At 28.8% G+C, this 13638-nt stretch overlaps 1 protein-coding gene across 2 annotated transcripts in view; it reads left to right on the forward strand.

Moving 5' to 3' along the window:
* LOC123304558 (progestin and adipoQ receptor family member 3) overlaps positions 1-13638 on the forward strand; it is a 50208-nt gene that overhangs the window by 30260 nt on the left and 6310 nt on the right. The gene's annotated exons all lie outside the window — the stretch shown is intronic.

Consider the following 13638-nt stretch of genomic DNA (forward strand, 5'->3'; position numbering starts at 1 on the left):
TAAATTTATAAGCTCCTCCATAAACAACAGTATTCTAAAGCTACATTTTATACGTCACATATCCTATGCCTATTCTGCTAGATTTTATGATCCACCCACAAGTGCTTATTTTGCATAATTTTTAACCCCCGAACTAAAAAAAAGGAGTGTTAATAAGTTTGACCGCTATGTGTGTGTGTGCCTGTCTGTGGCATCGTAGCGCCTAAACGGATGGGCCGATTTTGATTTTTTTTGTTTTGATTGACAGGTAATTTAATGGAGAGAGTTTTTAGATATAATTACCTTATATGAAATTAGCTGATGGTAATATTATTATTATACCACTAGTTCGATTGATATCTAGGCATTTAAATATCACGAGTATGACAGAATACATGTGTTAAGCAATGCATCTAAGTGAGAGGTATCATATACATGTGTTGACCTCCACTCTCTGCAGACATACAACAGAAGAACTATTGTATAGCATAAAAGACATCGAAGCTACGATACCAGTCACTTTTGCTATTTCATATAACATCTATAATACCTCTTACTTTGATACATTGCTTAACACATGTACTCTGTCATACTCTTAAGACGTTTAAGAGTATATACAAACTTTTAAGACGTTTACATGCAGTCTTTCTAAAAGATTATACATCCCTCATGGCATTGTATTTAGACAATAAGCCGAAAAATGAATATTGTATTTTTATTAAGTCACCATTATTTGCATAAATTTAGCCCACATAAATTTTCACTGTGCAACAATATTTTTATTTCATTAAAATCTGATACTAATACTATATTTTTCATGTTACCTACGGTGTAATACTATTTTGAAAGCAAAATATAATTCGAATATTTTATTCTAATAATTCGAATAATTTTTTTTATAATAATCTATGCACAAAATGTATTTAAGGTTCATTGGAACTGAATCTTTTGGGGCCTTAAGTTTAATCTACTAATTTCTGCAAGCGGGCGGCAACTTATTCATTTATACATCTCCTGTCTATTAATGAATAGAGATGCTTCCACTAACGATTCAAATTTTGAAGGTGAATTCTGTTAGTAACTTGGAAAAATTGAAAAATAATAATAAAAAAACGTGAATTTTTGGGAATTTCCTTAAAAAAACATTAGTTTCGATATTTTCTTTCACGGCACTGAACTGAAGTACATCAACCTTAAAACCATTAAACACAAAACAATTAATAATAATGAACTTGATTTGTTATAAAGTCAAAGTATTTAACTATTGCTTTAAAACTTTCCACAAATTTTGGTCATTCAAAAATTGTTGATTGCTATTCCGTTATCACACTTAGTGGAATGTGGATTCAGTGCGGTAAGCAATTTATTAACAAATAAAGAAACCGATTGCAAATAGTCAATCGCGGTGATTTAAGATTACTGCTGACGAAAATAAAAACGAAAATTACTTAATTGGTAGCAGAACACCAGGTTCATCCTTCCCTTAAAATTAAGATACTTTTTTGTATCATTTATTCCGTAATAAATAGTTTCATAATTTCAAACTTCGGTGTTCTTAATTTACAACTTTTTTTACTATATTTTTTTACAATAAAATCCAGGAGACGCTGGGTAATATTTTTTCTGGAAAGGGGGCGATTGGTCAAATAAGTTTGGGAATCACTGCTTTAAGTAGTAGAAAGAAATCATCTTGATAGCTTCAGAAGGAGTGGAAGATAAACATGTCCAAATATTTTGTAATAGTACGGTTTAAAATTATATGGCCAACAAACCATTGTATATTTACTTACTCTAATAGGTGTAATCTAAAAATTAAATTATATTTTATTATCGTTTTAAATTATTAATTTATTTTAAATTGATATTACACGGATGTTTATGAAATGAAATTTTTACATGATAAGAAAGTGTTACGAACTTTTTACTTTGTGATAAACTTTATCACGAGTCTTAAATATAAAAAATCGGTTTTCATTGATAGTTTAAAAGAACTCATTTTATACTAATATTTCCTTATTTTCAGGATATTCATGTGATTTGATCATTTGAAGTACGTTCAAAAATTGTATTTCCAATAATTCTACCTTAATATTTTCACACGGTTTTCCATAATTCATACGAAGGTTACTTGCATCAAAAAATTTATTTTTGTTGTTACCTATAAATGAATGAACTTTAATATAGTGGCTTAAAAAAATGTGAGGCAGAGTATTAATTTTAATAGATTACAAAAGTCAAAAATCAATTAACGGTATATTATGTTAGTCGAAGAAACGATGCAATGAAGGTCGAAAAATTTGAACAGTAAGCCAGATTTGAATGCGGTTTTCGGCATTCGATTCATTAAAAAGTCAGGAAATTTTGTGACCTAAATTGATTTATAAAAAATTAAAAATATGCAATTTGTATAAATAATATGTATTTTAAATTAACCGTTAGTATACTAAATTCACAATTCGGTTAATAGTGATGAAAAGGATTCCAAACTTGTTACTCGGATTACACCTGGTACCTCGGAGACTAATTCTGCGACTCCAAAAACCCCCGAGTACCAAGTTAGGAATCATTTTCATCACTATTAACCGAATTGTGAATTTAGTATATTTACGGTTAATTTAAAATGCTTATTGTTTATGCAAATTGTATATTTTTAATTTCTTATAAATCAATTTAGGGCACAAAATTTCCTGACGATCTAACGTTTTTAGTGTTTCGTTTCTGCGACTATACACACAGGGAGAAAATAAGAACTGTATGTGATTATTCATTACTAAGTCTAAATTTGTGAAAACCACATGAATTTTAAAAAAATTTTCCCAAAAAGTGTTTTAGAAGAATTTCTCGAATAATCATTTTCTATTAGAATTTTTTTTCAGTTTTATGTTTTAAATATACGCAATGCGAAAAAAAAAGTTTTTCTTTGTTTAAATAACCTTTAATGACTGACATTCAACAAAAACTTGAGTAGTTATTATCTTCATTATTAATTATTATAATAATTGCTTATTTATTATATATTAATTTCAATAAAATTAAAGTTCTAGTATGCACTTATTGTAAAGAAATTTTGCACGCGACATAACTTATATACAGGGTGTTGGAAAAGTCTCAGATCAGTAGCGGAACTCTGAAAATAATAGTTTTAGAATAAAGTTTCATTAAAATCAGAGTTGAAGGTATATTAAAGATCGTGTAAGTGCTGATCACGAGAGCGACCTTGACTTTCAAGTTCATTACTAAATTAGAAAAATATCTAATTTTTAAATCTGAATGTATTTTCGAAAACAAACTAGACCCTATTAAAAATTTATCTGTTCCGATATTTTTCTAACACCTCGTATATTATTTCGCTTCTGAATAAACTTTAAAATTAGTGTTTACTTGGTGTTAAAGAGTTTATATATACAGCTTCGTCCACCAAGAGAGAGGGGTTCAGCCTATTTTTAATTGTGATTGAATTGGATTGTAACGAGTTTTTAAAAATAAAATCAATATCCATTTGTATAATGATGAATTTTTGTTGACTTTCGTTGAGTTGAGACATAGTTATTGGGTTAATTTTCAATAACAATACCCATTCGGTTTGCTGAAAAAAAAAAAATAGAGGTCGTTTAAGGGTGGGTGTGAGTTCAACATTTGTTTGTTATGGTCATAAAAACATAATCAAACTCTTTTGTAAAGCTGTATATACTCACTATTAAAATTTTGTAGACCTTTTCTATATAAATTCATATCGAGTAGTTTTAAAACAAAACGAGTATTCTAATATTTTTTTGCAATTTTATCGCAAATTCTAATAAATAAATAAGTAAGAATGCCACGAAACTACCAAATGGCCGTGTAATAAACGATGATCTAGACCAGAAATTATCATTATTAACAAAGCAATTTTGTTTTAAACAAAATAATTCCGAATAATTAATTTTATTCGATGACTAATTCCAAACTGATAAAAAATGGAATAATTATTTAATTATTTCTTCATTTAAATGATTATCAAAATTAAATATTTTATTATTTGTTTATCCAGAAGAATTATTTAAATATGTTTTTAATAAGTATAATATATAATTATTTTATGGCTATTGTTATTTGTTTTATTTGAAATACTTACACTGTTTCAATTCAAATTTGTATACCACGTATATATGAAATATACATAGTATATTAAGTTTACTTCCAAGTTTGTAACGCTTAAAAATATTGATGCTACGAAAAAAATGTTGGTATAGGTGTTAAAAGAATCACCTAATTAGTCCATTTCCGGTTGTATGCCCGTCTGTCTGTCAACACGATAACTCAAAAACGAAAAGAGATATCAAAATGAATTTTTTATAGCGTACTCAGGACGTAAACAGTGAAGTCGAGTTCGTAAATGAGCAATATAGCTCAATTGGGTCTTGGGTCCGTAGGACCCATCTTGTTAACCGTTGGAGACAGAACAAAAATTTAATGTAAAAAATGTATTAGTAATTTTGATTTACGAAAAAAATATTTCTTGTAGGTTAAATTTTTCAAACATCCTGTTTGGTAACCCTCCTTAAGTACTTACAAAAAGAAAAAGAAAATACAAACAAAATAATTTGATAATTACTTAAACAGTGATGTTTTTTTAGAATTTATTTAAGTAATGTTTTATTAACGGTACTCAAAATTACTTAAATAAATAATATTTATTTTTATTTAAAAAAATTAGATTGAATAGCGAATATCTTCTTTTTTTTTTTAAATAAATAATGACGTCCAGAGCTCGAAAACTATATAAAAAAAAGTCTATAAATTTTCTTCTATCTAGTGTTGTTTACTTTAGGTGATTAGCATTTAGAATTAAAAAAAAAATTGTTTGCCAAATGCATTTCACTAGCAAAATCTAAGATACTGACTTATGGATTTAAAAAACAATATCAAACAAGTGAAAACAAGTGAAAACAAACAATTGACTGAGTTAATTATTAAAATACCATGTATAGGCGAAAAAATGTTTCAAACAAAAGTTGTTTATTTTTTTATAAGGAACATTTTTTAAATTTAAACTTTTGTTCTATCTCTAATAATGTTGCTCATTTACGAATTTGACCTCACTTTTTACGTCCTCAGCATGCTATAGAAATTTCAGCTTAATATCTCTTTTCGTTTTTGAGCTATCGTGATGACAGACGGACAGACGACAGATAGACAGACAGGCAACCACAAATGGACTAATTAGGCGATTTTATAAACACCTATACCAAAATTTTGTTTGTTGCATCAATATTTTTAAGCGTTACAAACTTGGGACTAAACTTAGTACACCTTGGTATATTTCATATACTTGGTATAATAAACGTGTTATTAGCTAAAAAGAATATTGATAAAATTCACAATAATTTCTGAAAATATTAACTTTTTTATGAATGTTATAAAAATAAACCAGAAATTATAATTAAATCAAGTTTGTCAGTTGAGCTATGAGTATGTGGTGACAACCTCGCAAACTCATAATATGAAAAATACACGCTGTTGCGTACAAAAAATATTTTCAAGGTATTTCCTACATACTTATAAAAAAATGTCTATAAATTTTCTGGTATATGGTGTGTTTACTTTAATGATTAGCAAATACTTGTTGAAGAACAAGACTCAATAATATCGATATTATTCTTGAATTTGTTCTTGTCTTTATCGCGATAGTCTGATTTGACAGTGAGACTTGTCAAAATTTCATCTTGACATTCCCCTTCATTAAAATTAATATAAAAATACTTTATATTTTGTAATACTAGCTGTATCTCGCAAAAATTGCATCTTCACTTCCAACCCCCCCCCCCCCCTGGAGGTTAAATATAGATACAAACAATCTTCGAAGCAGGTTTTATATCATGCTGAAATTTGAATCTATAAACACCACTGTAAAGCATAAATTAAAAATTTGTGTGAAAAGATACAATTTATGGTCACCTGTAAGACCAGGGTTTTCTGATAGGTATACTCAATGCATTATGAATATATATATTTTTTTGAATTGAAAACTGTAATACTTGTACGGGTGTATCCCCAATCTCTATTTTGAGTGTTATGGAAGGGGGAGCAAGGAAGATGAATGCTATATATATATATATATATACTCTACTCCTACATATCTCGGGAATGATTTCTTTATTTCCTTTTCCTTTATTACCGTTTCCTTTATTATCTGTTCTAAATGTTCTATATTTCTAAACGACCATTAACATTCCTATCGAACTTTTTTAATTTGTGGCACCCTGTACATTTGGTGTCAAAAGTGAAAAGCTAAAAAAAGATATTAATATTGTCGAAGGCAAACATTTTTATAAAGAATTACTTTTTTAAGAATTATTTTTTGTAAACCTTATAATAAAAAGTTTTCCATGTGTATCCTACTTAAGTAGACACGCTATATATACCTATACTATTAAAAAAAACCGCTTTCAAGATTAACAAAAATTTTTGTTGTGGCCATTTTCTTGGTTCATTATATCGCACCATTTTTTCGAGGGCCAACAACTGACAGAGGATTTATCTAGGCATTAAAAACTAATTCCCAATTTTTTTAAATATTCGATCCATACAAGTAATTAAATTTTATTCCACTAAAAGTAGGTATATTTTAATTTTTACAAGTGTTTGTTGTTATATCGTAAAGTTGTAGGAATAGATGGCTATATTAGTTGGAAATCTAGCCGTAAATGTTATGATACTGCTCAATGGACACGTTGCTTGCCGCAAAAATGTTTTGAAGTTTTAGTCATATAGACCGGGAGATGATGATAGAAAATGCAAGCTATAATAATTGATGGCATGCAATTCACAATGGCTGGCCTCGTATGGCCAAGGGTTGGAAATTTTGGGTAAATGTAGAACTAACTATCACTACATTTTTCCAAAATTTTCCACTCTTGGCCACACGAGGATCATGCATGCCAATTTTTGCAAAGTATTTATGTGAAGGAAACTTTAATGTTTTACATCGGCATGCATTTTAAAAACACGAAAAGGTCCTATTTTTTTCTCATTTTTACGTAATCCTTTGATCTCATTCGGCCGTTGTGAATTTCATGCCATCAATTATTATAGCTTGACTTTGTTTGCACTACCTTATGTTACAAAGGCAGACAATATAATATCTCGGAAAACCACTAAAATTTTTTACAAAAATAAAAGCCATTTTCCTTATGACGTGCAAGCGTGCAGTTGTCAATAACGCCTCTACCTTTCATATTTTAGGGTTAATTTTTAATTCTTAAAAAGGCATGAAGTAGAAAATGGGAGAACGTTTTCTGGTATTATCTCCCGGTCTAATAGGTATTGCATTTGTTCAAATCTGTAAAAATGTATTCGTTTACTAGATAGTTATAAATTAAGTACCAAAAACAATTCAATGTATATTCTTCTTTTTTTTGTTGAGAGATGATAATCAATTTTGAAGGTCTAGGTCATACAAACTATCTGTTTGAATTACACGATAAACTTATAACTTGTTATTTTTCTAATATTTTAAGTAGGTATGTAATATTGTCTTTTTCTTCTTTGTATTGACTTTACCACATAAAAATTATAGACCAAATCAAACAACGAACGTATAAAGACATTAAAACAGGTTCAAACAGGTCATTGAAACTTGTATACAATAAATATTATATGTTATTAATTGTATTAAACGGTAATTTCCAGAAAAAATTGTTGTGTAATGTTTGGAAAAACTTCCAAAGATGATAAAATGAAAAAGACTAATTAAGTTGCATTCTAATGAAATGGGAAAAAACACTTAAAAATAAATTTTCTGTTTTTGATTTAATGGTATATTTAAAAATACACAATGTTGAAACCAGTTACCAAATTTATTCGGTTTATTTTGCTTGCTTTCACATAAAACTTGAATGGGGGAAGTAAGTTATAAAAAACCGACCGTATGTATAGCTGAGAAGTTATGTATCCCCTAAATTAACTAACTAAGCCTGGATAAAACTACTTGAATAGAGGTTGTGTACAGCTTATCTTATATATTACTTCCACGAAATTCCATGAATTGATGTAGTTTTGCCAGACTCCCGCGTGTTCTGCCAAATCAACTCCGCTGCAAGCATTTGAAGTTCTTTCCAATTTGATGTATTCATAAATCAAATGTTTCAAAGTGAAGTTATAAGATATGATAATGAATTTTTAATACAGAGCAGAACAATGAGCCTCCAACAACCCAATATATATTGTACCTAGCGGTGCTTTTACCCGGGGATGCTAACCACCCCTTCTAAGAGGTAGATAAATATATGTTGAAAATGGCAACGGGAATAGAACGGTGAAATTTAAGTAAAAAGTGTAATTTAAGTATATTTCGAAAAGTCAATACTTTCGGATTTATTGGCGAATGAAATTCGGAGTATTTAATGTTAAATAATTGAAAAATTTGACATTTAAAAAAAAAAAGTATAATATCATACACTTTTTAAGGTACCGTGTATAAAAAACCTTGAAAATGAAAAAAGTTTCAAGTCATTTGCACGAAAATTAACGGAGCTATAACGAAACCTCGTATATAACTTTTTCAGCATGTCAGTACCTAAATAAAATAAAATTGGAAAGCAGCAAGCATTAAATTTAGTTCTCGTGGTAAATTCATCATTTTGTGCTGAATAAAATATAAAAAAAAGTACGAGAAACTTCCTTTTTATTATAACTTTTAATTTACGTACAAATGACTTGAAAATTTTTCACTTTCATTGTTTTTTATAGTATCTACTTTAAAAAGCGTATGTTACACTTTTTTCAATCGCCAATAACTCGGTAAGTATTGAATTTTTGAAATATCCTTGAATGGCACGCTTAGATTTCATCGCTCTATCGATTCCCGTTGCCATTTTCAACATATATTTTCCACTCCCTAGAAGGGGTCATTACCATCTTCTGGGCAAAAGCACCTTTAGGCACATAATAACTTTTGATCTAGAGGGGGGAAAAAGTTTAATCACAAATTTGCATGCCAATTCGAGCTATAGGAAAGAATTTAGAGGTTTAAGCCTCGTTTACTGTAGTATTTCAATTTCGCCTTGGGCTCGCGGTATGCAAAAGGTGTAATATAATGCTATAGCGGTGGAATGCTGGTAATACGTTATTAGTATAATTGAGTAGAGAGGAAATATTAATAATAATACTAAAATATTAAATTTTGCATTAAAATATTATAGTAAAAATAAAATATGTAAATATTTTAAAATTAAAACCTTAAAATGTACCTCGAACAAATTTTCGCTCGCTCTTTTTTAAAATACAAATAAGTTGTTAATTTATTTGATTAAATCATGTTCTGAATGTTAATATTTTTAATTTAAAAACCGCCAACCTTGCAACATTGCATGATTTATAAAAATAATAAACATATAATATTATTTGTGCCAAACATTATTTAATATAATACATAAAATGAGAAATGTTATAATTTTTTTAATTATATAATTATTATAAACTAGTTGTTTGTTTGTAGCTTTGAATGCGGGGTCTTCATTCTGAGGAAAAAATTACTTGGGATAATGAAAACATATAAGGGCGCCTTTTCCATTTAAGTCAGTGGTTCCCAAACACTTTTCGTCTCATTTGACAGTTTTACTAATCGTGAATCTACCCTTTCCTTTTTTTAGTCAACAAGTACGCCATCACCTTTTCTTTTTACCTTTTAAATTTTGTTCATCCACCACCTGCTTGTTTGTGCCTTTACCCAAAATTTCTTTACGCTGGGTCCGCATGACTATTAATAACGCGGTGTCTGCATGCTTTAAAAATGGTTTGTTCTCCTAAACTTCCTATTCTTATTTTGGATATCGTAGAGCCCTTTCTATTCTCATAGCCCCCTATTATTATTTTCACTACCATAGATGCCTTTTGCCTTCGAATTGACTACAAGGAGTCGATATAGACCACTTTGGGAATCACTGATTTAATTGATTAAATATGAAAACCTGATCACGTTGTTTTGGATGATAAGGTTTTATGAATGATGCGGGATTATTTTTCTTTGAGCTCAACGACCATCTCTTTTTAGATATTTCCTGTTTGATTCAAAGCTTGAAGGGGTTAATAAATCGTTCTGAGCTTTCACCACGAGTCTGCCTGCAAAATTTCAACTCGACTGGATCACGGGAAAAGGATTTAAAACCGATTCTAAGTTTTTTCGGCAGACAACCAGACAAGCAGTGCGTCAATTGTAAGCTTACCCACCTATTCAATTACTTTTCACTCCCGTGAAAGAGCCCTTACGATAATTTAAAAAATAGACAAGTGCTTAATACTTGTCTACTTTCGTTATTGTTTAGTGTTCGCCTTCTTGCCTGGGCCCAGCATAAGCATAAATAAGCCCCACAATAATTCTAGAAGTGTATGTATCAAAGACATCGTGGGGTGGCGAGCACTTAATACCAGTCCGTCGTATATTGTATAACGGCCAGTAATACTATAAGCTCACAGAAGGCTAAAGAAAGAAAATTCGAAAAAAAAGTCATGCATTGTATAATGAATTGCAGAAATTTTTGCACTTGTTCGATTTAATTTATCTGTATGTATTAAAAATAGATTTTTAGTGAATTTTATTTGTAAATATCAATCTACATGAAGAATGAAGACGCAAAACGAACCAACTATTTACCTGAAATCTTAAAAACTACACTCATTCCAGTTTTGAGATAAATAATTTTGCAATCATCGACCCCATCCAAATAAAGAAAATCTATAGCAAGCAGAATTGTCTAAAATCATTAAAAAAATATTTTTTATTTTTAGGTTTAACCCAAGATTTCTTCCTAGATAACTAAAAAAGAAACAAAAATTATAATTATATAAAAATAATAATATTTTATAAGTGTATTATTTCCACAATATTTGAAAATTAACAGACCATAATCAATTTAACTGACCGATTGGATTATTATGTTGTTTTAATACACGGTCTGTTAGTTTATTTAAGCTATTTTGATGTAACATTTAGCTTTACTTTGATTAAATCAAATTAACTTGGAAAACTAAATTTCTTCGTTTTGCTTAATGTTTGTCTGAAATTTAAAATAACTCAGTTACTAGAAAAATTTGTTAAATTTGACTATGTTTATTACATTAATGACCTTTTGGACACATAAATTTAGATGAATATAATTTATATACATAAACTTGTGACAATAAAAAAATTATTTGATAGAAAATTATACAGTTTTTGCAAACTTAAAACTAAAAAAATAATGATCCAAATGTGATAAAATTTGGCAAGTACAATCTTAACATGAAAATGAAAGTTTTTGACATTTAATGTTTTTAAAAATTTTTGTGAAAAACTCATGACATGCCGTTGACTAAATTTGGAGAATTATTTTTTTGAGTAATAGGGTCGCAAAAATGGAACTCATAAATAAATTTTAGTAAAACATTTAGTTTTTAAGCTAAAAATAATTTCTTTAAAAAATTATTTTAATTTAGCGTTTGCAAAATATTTCCAAAACGTGATTATAATAAATATTCTCAGTACCTAGTTATTTTTAATTACAAAATATAATTTTTGCTATAAAATTATCGTCTCATGTGTTAAAGTCCGGTATTAAATCATTGAATTTTTGTTTCAGTAATATTTATTTTTATTAAATTTTTTTATCTAACTTAATTAAGTACTTTGTTAATGTTAACAAAACAATTTATTTCTTGACAAATATAAATTAAAATGTTTAAAAAAATTTATGATTTTTTGGAAAAAATGGTGGATGCAGGCAATTTTGCATGCAAAACTAGAAAGGTATTACCGGATATAAACCAACGGAATCTACACACGATAATGGAATAATACGGAAACGGAAATTTATTGTTTAATTATTAAATCATTATAGATAATTAATGAGAAGTCTAGGTATTGGATATCAAAAGTCAAATCCCCCCCCCAATGACTAGAATAATTTTTTGTATTAAAAAATATTTCGACCTCAACCTAGTCATCAGCATGAAACAACTAACTAATCGTAATTATTTTCATGGTTTGCAAAAGGAGCAAGAAATTGTTTTAGGCATTGGGAAGGATTTTACATTTTATTTCAAATGCCAAGACTTCTCACTAATTATCTTTGCTAATTAAATAATAAATTTCCGTTTCCGTATACTTCTATTATCGTGTGTATCGTTTGTTTATAACCGGTATTACCTTTTATTCGCCACCTTAATTTTGTTCGAAAAATTACCTACATCATAAATAAAATTTATACATTTTTTAAAACATTTAAATTGATGTTTGCCAAGAATTAATTTGTTTTGTTAATAATTAAAATAAGATATTTTGTTATAAAATAATAAAAAAAGAGATAATTTTGTTAATAAAAATAAATATTACTAAAACAAAAAAGCGATGATTTAAGACCTCTTCAATGATTTAAGACAGTCTTGTCGTATCACGTGAGACGATAATTATATAAATGTATGTAACAAAAACTGTATTTTGTTATTAAAAATATCTGAGAACATGTATTGTATATGTTACAGTCAAAACGCTTAACCGGCCAAAAGTACTTTTGACTGAAATAACTGTCATAAGTACTACTGCCCAATGACGCTGGTCAAAATTAGTTTTGACAAATTGATTTTCGCTTACTTAAACTTCAATTGACATTATTTGTACTTCGATTAATCATTAAAAAAATTATAACGACTGACTCTCTAGCGAGACACCAAAACAACTAACTGGGCCATTATACTTTCGGTAAAAAAACTCGGCACAAAAATAATTTGATGCCAAAACAACTCTGTACAAAAACGTCTCTCACGTGAATCAGTGAATGAACAAAATTAAAGGGTTAACCAAAAAGCTAAAAAACCCGCCGACTCGTGCTAACTCGACCCCAATAATGGCTAACCCGTGTATCAGTGAATGAACGCAGTCACAGGGCTAACCAAAAAGCCACAAAACCCGCAGAGCCGTGCTAACTCGACCCCATTAAAGGCATAGTCAACCCGGAGATCGATGAGTGAATGCAGTCGCAGGATTAACGCGGATTTTTCTTGTACCGAGTTGTTTTGAGTGGAGTTATTTTGGCACCGGGTGGTTTTTGTGTCGAATTGTTTCTACCGGAGTTGACCCAGTTGTTTTGACCAGAGTTATTAAATATCGAGTTATTCATGACGGTTCCCCTCTAGCTATTAAAACTAGTTTTGACCAGAAGCATCAGTCAAAACTATTTTTAACTGCAAATTTATATCCAGAAATACTATTAACAATAATTTTCAGAAAAAACTACTATAGACCAATCTGTGCAGTCAAAAGTACTTTTGCCTGTTTTTTCAGTTAAAGTTACATTTGACCGGCTAAGAGTTTTGAATGTGAAATATATAATAAATTTTTGGTAACATTTTATTCTAGTTTTTTCTAGTTACCTAGCTCAGAAACATGACTCAAATGTAGTACTTTTCATAACGTAACATAATTTTGCGTAAAAAATATGCAAAAGATATGTAAAATATGTAAATATTTTAATTTGCTCGACCTTTTTTAAGATATGACATATTAACTAAAAAAACATAAATTTATTTTAATTATTTATTAAATGTTTTTTTTTTTTTTTTTGCAAGAATGCTTTGATATTAAAAACTATTAACTTTTAGTTTAGTCCAAATAAATTATTTCCGTACTATTGTTAATTTTTGCAG

This window comes from Chrysoperla carnea, chromosome 1 (assembly GCF_905475395.1).
Source record: "Chrysoperla carnea chromosome 1, inChrCarn1.1, whole genome shotgun sequence".
NCBI lineage: Eukaryota > Metazoa > Arthropoda > Insecta > Neuroptera > Chrysopidae > Chrysoperla > Chrysoperla carnea.